The sequence below is a fragment of the Arachis stenosperma genome, chromosome 5 (genome assembly GCF_014773155.1).
Source record: "Arachis stenosperma cultivar V10309 chromosome 5, arast.V10309.gnm1.PFL2, whole genome shotgun sequence".
Lineage (NCBI taxonomy): Eukaryota > Viridiplantae > Streptophyta > Magnoliopsida > Fabales > Fabaceae > Arachis > Arachis stenosperma.
In genome coordinates this window covers 138,584,411-138,596,205 of record NC_080381.1, presented here as the reverse complement: position 1 = coordinate 138,596,205, position 11,795 = coordinate 138,584,411, and the positions used below count along the sequence as shown (strand labels likewise).

Sequence of the window (11,795 nt, the reverse complement as noted above, 5' to 3'; positions counted from 1 at the left end):
CTACAAGTCAGATGAAGGCTCTTAACTCGAAGCCAAATCGAAGGCCTTCTTTCCCAAACGATTGGGCCAACATCGCGAGTCCGGTCCACCAACCTCCGGTTACCCAATGTAACATTGGCGCCGTTGCCGGGGACCCGAGAGATCATCCTTCGATGGCGGACAACTCACCTGAAGATGGCCACACCACGACCGATTCAGAACAAGAAAACCTAAACACAGGAAATAACGACGCGGACATGGTCCTCCACCAAGAAGCGAATGACCAGCACAAAAAAGGCACCTCTGGGTTAAAAAATCCAAAGGTAAATTCTTTGGAGGGACACGAATCAGGAAAGGAATGACCGCCCCATGCGGCAGAGCTAATGAGGTTGGTCCACGGTCATCAAGGACGTTTGGAGCAGCTAGAACAGGAATTAGAACGACAACGAGAGGCGGAGAGGAATTTAAGGGAAGAGATAGAGCGACGAAAAGAGTTAGAAAAAAACTCTTAAAGCTAGAATCTTCCCTCAAAGGCTAGAACTCTCGCAGTGACCGAGAAAATTTGCCCGTGGGGTGAGACGACCCGTTCAGTGAGGACATAATGAGGGCAAAAGTTCTAAGAAACTTCAAAAGCCCTGATATGGACCTCTATGACGGGACCACGGATCCAAAGCATCATCTAAGCAACTTCAAAAGTCGGATGTACCTGACCGACGCTTCTGATGCCACTCGTTGCAAAGCTTTCCCGACCACCTTGACGAAAGCGGCGATGAAGTGGTTCGACAGCCTCCCTCCAAGATCGGTCACGAGCTTCGATGACCTCTCACGAAAATTCCTGGTGCGGTTCTCTATTCAGAAAGACAAGGTAAAACATGCACCGAGTCTCCTGGGTGTGAAACAGGAGGTCGGAGAACCTTTAAGAGACTACATGGAAAGGTTCAACAAAGCGTGCTTAGAGATTCAAGACCTGCCCACGGAGGCAGTAATCATGGGCCTAGTAAATGGACTCAGGGAAGGCTCTTTCTTCCAGTCCATATCAAAAAGGCACCCTACCTCCTTGAATGATGTACAGAAAAGAGCTGAGAAGTACATCAACATGGAGGAAAGCGCTAGACTACGAGAGCCGAGTTGGCGGCCGGGGCAGTCTCACTCGTCGAAAGAGAAAGAGAGAGAGCCCAAAAAGAAAGAGGAGATCGGCCTAGAGAAGCTGAGGAGATATCACTCTTATACTCCTCTGAAAGTTTTCCTAGTCGATGTGTATAGGAAAATTTGCCATACCGAAAAGCTGCCACCCTCTAGGCCCATCAAGAACAAAAAGGGGGAGTCGTAGCGACTACTGCGAGTACCATAAGATGTACGGTCACACTACAAATGACTGTTACGACCTCAAAAATGTGACATAAAAGCTGGCCAGGGAAGGCCGGCTCGATAGATATCTTGTGGAGAGGTCAAACAATCATGGAAAAAGGAAGCGAGATGACGGTGACCGAAGAGATCCCCCACCATAAACTCCAGAGAGACATATACATATGATCTCACGGGGATTTGGGGGAGGAGGGCTCACCAAGTCATCTCGCAAAAGACATCTAAAGAGGGTTTATCTGGTCGGGAATGAGACTCTCGATCTCCCTACCATCTCATTCACCAAAAAGGATGGGCAAGGGATCATCGCCGGGCGCGACGACCCGGTGGTGATAACCATGATTCTGGAAAATGCCTACCTCCACAGAACCTTGGTAGATCAAGGGAGCTCGGCTAACATCCTCTTCAAGCCAGCATTCGACAAACTAGGGTTGGATGAAAGGGAGCTAAAAGCTTACCCGGACACCCTGTATGGACTAAGAGACATGCCAATAAAGCCCCTAGGATACATACCCCTCCACACAACCTTTGGAAAAGGGGAAAAATCCAAAACTCTGAGCGTCAACTTTATAGTCGTCGATATCGGGTCAGCGTACAATGCCTTAATTGGCAGGACTACCCTAAATCGGCTTGGAGCGGTAGTGTCAACCCCTCATCTTTGCATGAAATTCCCAACGTGCTACGTTGAAAGCTTGAACCTCAGAGGAAAGAGCAAGGAAGTTCACACCATAGAGTTCGGTGGGGTAAGAGCTAAAGAAGAGCTGCGGTTGCAACCTGGGGGAAAACTGAAGAAGTGCTGGTCGGAGAAGAGGAAGAAAAAAAAATACCAACATATGAGCCAGCCTAGGTGGAGATTTAAAACAACGGCTGATAAAGCTTCTACGAGATAATTCTGACCTCTTCGCCTGGAAAGCTTCCGACATGCCAGGGATAGATCCTCAACTCATGTCCCACAAGCTTTCAGTATACCCCGGATCGCGACCCATACAGCAGTGCAGGCGTAAGCTTGGACCAGAACGAGCTCAAGTGGTGGAGGAACAGGTGCAAGCCCTCTTAGAGGCTGACTTCATCAGGGAGGTCAAGTATCCGGCATGGCTAGCAAATGTAGTGCTGGTCAAAAAGCAAAATGGCAAGTGGAGGATGTGCGTTGATTACACCGACCTGAACAAGGCATGCCCCCAAAGACCCATATCCACTTCCCAGTATTGATACTCTAGTAGATGCTAGCTCGGGGTATCAATACTTGTCGTTTATGGACACCTACTCGGGATACAATCAAATCCCGATGTATAAGCCGGATGAAGAAAAAACATCATTCATCACACCAAGAGCGAACTATTGCTATGTGGTCATGCCTTTTGGATTAAAAAATGCAGGAGCCACATACCAAAGGTTGATGAATAAGGTGTTCGCCCCCCACCTTGGGAACCTAATAGAGGTCTACGTGGACGACATGCTGGTAAAAACCAAGGAGGTAACCGACCTCTTGACAGACCTCTCGCAAGTCTTCAACATCGTAAGGTTACATGGGATGAGACTAAATCCGACGAAATGTACCTTTGCGGTGGAGGCTGAAAAATTTCTAGGATTTATGCTAACGCAAAGGGGAAAAGCAAAACCTGACAAGTGCAAAGCAATCCTAGAAATGAAAAGCCCGACTTGCCTAAGAGAGGTTCAACAACTGAACGGCTGACTTGCTGCCCTCTCTAGGTTCCTTGCTGGATCAGCATTGAGATCTCTTCCACTGTTTTTCCTACTAAGAAAATGATGCCAGTTCGAATGGATTTCAGAATGCGAAGAAGCATTCTAGGAGTTCAAAAGGTTTTTAAGTCAACCTCCAATTCTGACCCGACCCCTAGTCGGGGAAGAGCTCGTCCTATATTTATCTGTAGCAGACAAAGCTATAGCATTAGCTCTAATACAGGAAATGAGATCGGGCAGCATCCTGTGTACTTCACCAGTAAAGTTCTACAAGGCTCCGAACTAAGGTACCAAAAACTAGAAAAGTTTGTGTACTCCTTAGTAGTAGCCTCACGAAGGCTACAGCCTTATTTTCAAGCTCATACAATAAAAGTACGAACGAACCAGCCCATGAAGCAGATCCTTCAAAAGACAGATGTTGCGGGTAGGATGGTTCAATGGGTAATAGAGCTCTCTGAGTTCGACTTAAAATATAAAACTCGGACAGCAATTAAGGCCCAATGCCTCACCGACTTCGTAGCAGAATATGTAAGAGATCAAGAGGAAGAATCCACTACATGGGAGCTATATGTAGATGGATCCTCAAACAAGATAGGAAGCGGTGCAGGCATAATAGTGGTTAATAAAGGAGGAGCTCAAATAGAAGTCTCCCTCAAATTTGAATTCCTAGCCTCCAACAATCAGGCAGAATATGAAATCTTGATTGCAGGACTAAAGCTGGCGACAGAAGTTGGTGCGACAAAAGTAGTGATATTCAGCGACTCCCAAGTGGTGATCTGGTGCGCGAAATTGTGAACAATACTTTTTCACAACTCAAATAATCCCTGGTCATGAACTCCAAGAACTTGGTGGCTCAATACCATGGCATTACACAACTTCGCACAACTAACCAGCAAGTGCACTGGGTCGTCCAAGTAATAAACCTTACGTGAGTAAGGGTCGATCCCACGGAGATTGTTAGCATTGAAGCAAGCTATGGTCATCTTGTAAATCTTAGTCAGGCAAACTCAAATATATATGATGATGAACGAAAATAACATAGAAGATAAAGATAGTGATACTTATGTATATCATTGGTGTAAGAGCTTCAGACAAGTGTATGAAGATGCCTTCCCTTCCGTCTCTCTGCTTTCCTACTGTCTTCATCCAATCCTTTCTTACTCCTTTCCATGGCAAGCTTGTGTAGGGTCTCACTGTTGTCAGCAGCTACCTCCCATCCTCTCAGTGAAAGCGATTGCATATGTCCTGTCACGGCATAGCGGAATTCAGCTGTCGGTTCTCGTTCAGGCCGGAATAATATCCATTGATACTTTTGCGCCTGTCACTAACGCCCTAGCCTGCTAGGAGTTTGAAGCACGTCACAGTCATTCAGTCATTGAATCCTACTCAGAATACCACAGACAAGGTTAGACCTTCCAGATTCTCTTGAATGATGCCATCAGTTCTTGCCTATACCACGAAGACTCTGATCTCACGGAATGGCTGGCTCGTTTGTCAGGCGAGCACTCGGTTGTCAGGCGATCAACCATGCATCATGCAATCAGAAATCCAAGAGATATTCACCAAGCCTCGAATGCTTGTAGAACAAGAGTGGTTGTCAGTCACCTTGTTCATAGGTGAGAATGGTGATGGGCGTCAATCATCACCTTCATCATGTTGAAGAACAAGTGATATCTTGGTAAAAGAACAAGCGGAATTGAATGGAAGAACAATAGTAATTGCATTAATACTCGAGGTACAGCAGAGCTCCACACCTTAATCTATGGTGTGTAGAAACTCCACCGTTGAAAATACATAAGAACAAGGTCTAGGCATGGCCGAATGGCCAGCCTCCCAATGATCTAAGATAGCATAAAAATAGAAGATAGCTACCAAGATGTCTAATACAATAGTAAAAGATCCTACTTATAGAAAACTAGTAGCCTAGGGTGTACAGAGATGAGTAAATGACATAAAAATCCACTTCCGGGCCCACTTGGTGTGTGCTTGGGCTGAGCAATGAAGAAATTTCGTGTAGAGACTCTCCTTGGAGTTAAACGCCAGCCTTGGTGCCAGTTTGGGCGTTTAACTCCCATTTGGGTGCCAGTTCCAGCGTTTAACGCTGGGATTTCTTGAGGTGACTTTGAACGCCGGTTTGGGCCATCAAATCTTGGGCAAAGTATGGACTATTATATATTGCTGGAAAGCCCAGGATGTCTACTTTCCAACGCCGTTGAGAGCGCGCCAATTGGGCTTCTGTAGCTCCAGAAAATCCGCTTCGAGTGCAGGGAGGTCAGAATCCAACAGCATCTGCAGTCCTTTTTGGTCTCTGGATCAGATTTTTGCTCAGGTCCCTCAATTTCAGCCAGAAAATACCTGAAATCACAGAAAAATACACAAACTCATAGTAAAGTCCAGAAAAGTGAATTTTAACTAAAAACTAATAGAAATATACTAAAAACTAACTAGATCATATCAAAAACATACTAAAAACAATGCCAAAAAGTATACAAATCATCCGCTCATCACAACACCAAACTTAAATTGTTGCTTGTCCCCAAGCAACTGAAAATCAAATAGGATAAAAAGAAGAAAATATGCAATGAACTCCAAAAACATCTATGAAGATCAGTATTAATTAGATGAGCGGGGCTTTTAACTTTTTGTCTCTGAATAGTTTTGGCATCTCAATCTATCCTTTGAAATTCAGAATGGTTGGCTTCTTTAGGAACTTAGAATCCAGATAGTGTTAATGATTCTCCTAGTAAAGTATGATGATTCTTGAACATAGCTATTTATTGAGTCTTGGCTGTGGCCCAAAGCACTCTGTCTTTCCAGTATTACCACCGGATACATACATGCCACAGACACATAATTGGGTGAACCTTTTCAGATTGTGACTTAGCTTTGCTAAAGTCCCCAATTAGAGGTGTCCAGGGTTCTTAAGCACACTCTTATTTGCCTTGGATCACAACTCTTATTATTATTTTTTTTCGTTTTCTCTTTTTTTTTTCTTTTTTTTTTCTTTTTTTTTTCGGTTTTTTTTTTTTTTTTGAATAGCAATGCTTTTTCTTGCTTCAAGAATCATTTTATTGATTTTTCAGATCCTCAATAACATGTCTCCTTTTTCATCATTCTTTCAAGAGCCAACATTCATGAACCACAAATTCAAGATACATATGCACTGTTTAAGCATACATTCAGAGAACAAAAATATTGCCACCACATCAAAATAATTAAACTATTATAAAATTCAAAATTCATGCAATTCTTCCTTTTTCAATTAAGCACATTTTTATTCAAGAAAGGTGATGGATTCATAGGACATTCATAACTTTAAGGCATAGACACTAAGACACTAATGATCATAAGACACAAGCATGGATAACATAAAGCACTAAAATTCGAAAAACAAAGGAATAAAGAACAAGGAAATCAAGGAATGGGTCCACCTCAGTGATGGCGGCTCTTCCTTGCTTTTGAAGGTCCTATGGAGTGCTTGAGCTCCTCAATGTCTCTTCCTTGCCTTTGTTGCTCCTCTCTCATGATTCTTTGTTCTTCTCTAATTTCATGGAGGAGAATGGAGTGTTCTTGGTGCTCCACCCTTAGTTGTCCCATATTGGAACTCAACTCTCCTAGGGAGGTGTTTAGTTGCCCCCAATAGTCTTGTGGAGGAAAATTCATCCCTTGAGGAATCTCAGGGATCTCATGATGAGTGGGATCTCTTGTGTACTCCATCCTTTTCTTAGTGATGGGCTTGTCCTCATCAATGGTGATGTCTCCCTCTATGTCAACTCCCACTGAATAACAGAGGTGACAAATGAGGTGAGGAAAGGCTAACCTTGCCAAGGTAGAGGTCTTGTCCGCCACCCTATAGAGTTCTTGGGTTATAACCTCATGAACCTCTATTTCTTCTCTAATCATGATGCTATGGATCATGATAGCCCGGTCTATGGTAACTTCAGACCGGTTGCTAGTGGGAATGATTGAGCGTTGTATGAACTCTAACCATCCTCTAGCCACGGGTTTGAGGTCATGCCTTCTCAATTGGACCGGCTTTCCTCTTGAATCTTGCTTCCATTGTGCGCCCTCTTCACATATGACTGTGAGGACTTGGTCCAACCTTTGATCAAAGTTGACCCTTCTAGTGTAAGGATGCTCATCTCCTTGCATCATAGGCAAGTTGAACGCCACCCTCACACTTTCCGGACTAAAATCCAAGTATTTCCCCCGAACCATAGTAAGATAATTCTTTGGATCCGGGTTCACACTTTGGTCATGGTTCTTGGTGATCCATGCATTGGCATAGAACTCTTGAACCATCAAGATTCCGACTTGTTGAATGGGGTTGGTAAGTACTTCCCAACCTCTTCTTCGGATCTCATGGCGGATCTCCGGATATTCACCCTTTTTGAGTGAAAAGGGGACTTCGGGGATCACCTTCTTCAAGGCCACAACTTCATAGAAGTGGTCTTGATGCACCCTTGAGAGGAATCTATCCATCTCCCATGACTCGGAGGTGGAAGCCTTTGCCTTCCCTTTCCTCTTTCTAGAGGTTTCTCCGGCCTTGGATGCCATAAATGGTTATGGAAAAACGAAAAAGCAACGCTTTCACCACACCAAACTTAAAATGTTTGCTCGTCCTCGAGCAAAAGAAAAAAAGAAGAGAGTAGAAGAAGAAGAAATGAGGAAGAGGGAGATGGTAGTGTATTCGGTCAAGGAGGGGGAGAAGTGGTGTTTAGGTAGTGGGAAAATGAAGGGGTAAAGAGGGGTTTATATAGGAAAGAGGGGGATGAAGGTTCGGCCATTTGAGGGTGGGTTTGGGAGGGAAAGTGGTTTGAATTTGAAGGGTGAGGTTGGTGGGGTTTTATGAAGGATGGATGTGAGTGGTGAAGAGAAAGATGGGATTTGATAGGTGAGGGGTTTTGGGGAAGAGGTGTTGAGGTGATTGGTGAATGGGGGAAGAAGAGAGAGAGTGATGGTAGGGTCCTGTGGGGTCCACAGATCCTGTAGTGTCAAGGAAAAGGCATCCTTGCACCAAATGGCATCAAAATCCACGTTTTGAGCCTTTTCTGGCGTTAAACGCCGGGCTGGTGCCCATTCCTGGCGTTTAACGCCAGGTTTTTGCCCTTTACTGGCGTTTAACGCCAGTCTGGTACCCCTTTCTGGCGTTAAACGCCCAGAATGGTGCCAGACTGGGCGTTAAACGCCCAACAGCTAGCATCACTGGCGTTTGAACGCCAGCTTCTTCTTCTCCAGGGTGTGCTGTTTTTCTTCCTGTTTTTCATTCTGTTTTTGCTTTTTTCATTGTTTTTGTGACTTCTTATGATCATCAACCTACAAAAAAAGATAAAATAACAAAAGAAAATAGTTAACTATAAAACATTGGGTTGCCTCCCAACAAGCGCTTCTTTAATGTCATTAGCTTGACAGAGGACTCTCATGGAGCCTCAGAAATGCTCAGAACCGTGTTGGAACTTCCCAACACCAAACTTAGAGTTTGAATGTGGGGGTTCAACACCAAACTTAGAGTTTGATTGTGGCCTCCCAACACCAAACTTAGAGTCTGACTGTGGGGGCTCTGTTTGGCTCTGTTTTGAGAGAAGCTCTTCATGTTTCTTCTCCATGATGACAGAGGGATATCCTTGGGCCTTAAACACCAAGGATTCTTCATTCACTTGAATGATCAACTCTCCTCTATCAACATCAATCACAGCCTTTGCTGTGGCTAGGAAGGGTCTGCCAAGGATGATGGATTCATCCATGCACTTCCCAATCTCTAGGACTATGAAATCAGTAGAAATGTAATGGTCTTCAACCTTAACCAGAACATCCTCTACAAGTCCATAGGCTTGTTTTCTTGAGTTGTCTGCCATCTCTAGTGAGATTTTTGCAGCTTGCACCTCAAAGATCCCTAATTTCTCCATTACAGAGAGGGGCATGAGGTTTACACTTGACCCCAAGTCACACAAGGCCTTCTTGAAGGTCATGGTGCCTATGGTACAAGGTATAGAAAACTTCCCAGGATCCTGCCTCTTTTGAGGCAATTGCTGCCTAGACAAGTTATCCAGTTCTTTGATGAGCAAAGGGGGTTCATCCTCCCAAGTCTCATTTCCAAATAACCTGTCATTTAGCTTCATGATTGCCCCAAGGTATTTAGCAACTTGCTCTTCAGTGACATACTCATCCTCTTCAGAGGAAGAATACTCATCAGAGCTCGTGAAAGGCAGTAGTAAGTCCAAGGGAATCTCTATGGTCTCAGTTTGAGCCTCAGATTCCCAAGGTTCCTCATTGGGGAACTCATTGGAGGCCAGTGGACGTCCAGTGAGGCCTTCCTCAGTGGCGTTCACTGCCTCTTCTTCCTCCCAGAATTCGGCCATATTTATGGCTTTGCACTCTCCTTTTGGATTTTCTTCAGTGTTACTTGGGAGAGTGCTTGGGGGAAGTTCAGTAATTTTCTTGCTCAGCTGACCCACTTGTCCTTCCAAATTCCTAATGGAGGATCTAGTTTCAGTCATGAAACTTTGAGTGGTTTTGATTAGATCAGAGACCATGGTTGCTAAGTCAGAGGTATTCTGCTTAGAGCTCTCTGTCTGTTGCTGAGAAGATGATGGAAAAGGTTTACCATTGTTAAACCTGTTTCTTCCACCATTATTATTGAAACCTTGTTGAGGTCTCTCTTGATTCTTCCATGAGAGATTTGGGTGATTTCTCCATGAAGAATTATAGGTGTTACCATAGGGTTCTCCCAGGTAATTTACCTCTTCCATTGAAGGGTTCTCAGGATCATAAGCTTCTTCCTCAGATGAAGCATCCTTAGTACTGTTTGGTGCATTTTGCATTCCAGACAGACTTTGAGAAATCAGATTGACTTGTTGAGTCAATATTTTATTCTGAGCCAAAATGGCATTCAGAGTGTCAATTTCAAGAACTCCTTTCTTCTGACTAGTCCCATTGTTCACAGGATTCCTTTCAGAAGTGTACATGAATTGGTTATTTGCAACCATTTCAATCAGTTCTTGAGCTTCAGTAGGCGTCTTCTTCAGATGAAGAGATCCTCCAGCAGAGCTATCCAAAGACATCTTGGATAGTTCAGAGAGACCATCATAGAAAATACCTATGATGCTCCATTCAGAAAGCATGTCAGAGGGACATTTTCTGATTAACTGTTTGTATCTTTCCCAAGCTTCATAGAGGGATTCTCCATCCTTCTGTCTGAAGGTTTGGACTTCCACTCTAAGCTTACTCCATCTTTGTGGTGGAAAGAACTTTGCCAAGAAGGCATTGACTAGCTTTTCCCAAGAGTCCAGGCTTTCTTTAGGTTGAGAATCCAACCATATTCTAGCTCTGTCTCTTACAGCAAAAGGGAATAGCATCAGTCTATAGACCTCAGGGTTAACCCCATTAGTCTTGACTGTGTCACAGATTTGCAAGAATTCAGCTAAAAACTGATGAGGATCTTCCATTGGAAGTCCATGAAACTTGCAATTCTGTTGCATTAGAGAAACTAATTGAGGCTTAAGCTCAAAGTTGTTTGCTCCAATGGCAGGGATAGAGATGCTTCTCCCATAGAAATCAGGAGTAGGTGCAGTAAAGTCACCAAGCACCTTCCTTGCATTGTTGGCATTGTTGTTGTTTTCGGCTGCCATTTGTTCTTCTTCCTTGAAGAATTCGGTCAGGTGCTCTAAAGAGAGTTGTGCCTTGGCTTCTCTTAGCTTTCTCTTCAAGGTTCTCTCGGGTTCAGGGTCAGCTTCAACAAGAATGCCTTTGTCTCTGCTCCTGCTCATATGAAAGAGAAGAGAAAAAGAAAGTGTGGAATCCTCTATGTCACAGTATAGAGATTCCTTGAAATGTCAGAGGAAAAGAGAAATAGAAAGAAGAAGGAGAAGGAGAATTCGAACTTTAATTAGATAAGGTTCGAATTGTGCATTTAGAAGGAGTGATACTCCATAAATAGAAGGATGTGGGAAGGAGGGAAGAGAATTTTCGAAAATTAATTAAAAGATTTTGAAAACATTTTGAAAATTTGATTGATAATTTTCGAAAATTAAAAGTGAAAAAGAAATCAAGTGATTTTTGAAAAAGATTTTGAAATTAGAAATTAAAAAGATTTGATTGCAAACTATTTTGAAAAAGATGTGGTTAAAAAGATTTAATTGAAAAGTTATGGTTTTTAAAAAGATGTGATTGAGAAGATATGATTTGAAAACAATTTTAAAAGATATGATTTGAAAACAATTTGAAAAAGATTTGATTTGAAAACAATTTGAAAAAGATTTGATTTTAAAAATTAATAACTTGCCTAACAAGAAAAGATATGATTCAAACATAAAACCTTTCTCAACAGAAAAGGCAACAATTTTGAGATGTTCAATCAAATCATTAATTGTTAGTAAGTATCTTTTAAAAAGGAAAGAAATTGATTTTGAAAACATTTGATTGAAAAGATTTGATTTGAAAAAGATTTGATTTTGAAAAACTAAAAAAATTGATTTGAAAACAAAATCTTCCCCCTAGCACCATCCTGGCGTTAAACGCCCAGAATGGTATACATTCTGGCGTTTAACACCCAAAATGCTACCTCTTTGGGCGTTAAACGCCCAACCAGGTGCCCTGGCTGGCGTTTAAACGCCAGTCTGCCTTCTTCACTGGGCATTTTTGAATGCTCAGCTTTTTCTGTATAATTCCTCTGCAGTATGTTCTGAATCTTCAATTCTTTGTATCATTGACTTGAAAAGACACAAATTAAAAATATTTTTGGATTTTTTTTAATA

At 42.9% G+C, this 11,795-nt stretch overlaps 1 non-coding gene across 1 annotated transcript; it reads left to right on the top strand.

Annotated features, from left to right (window-relative positions):
- The first annotated feature begins 10,157 nt into the window (after positions 1–10,157).
- LOC130983720 (small nucleolar RNA R71) lies at positions 10,158–10,265 on the top strand. Its single transcript, XR_009087698.1, has one exon. It is a non-coding gene; the product is annotated as a small nucleolar RNA R71 (small nucleolar RNA).
- Positions 10,266–11,795: the final 1,530 nt, after the last annotated feature.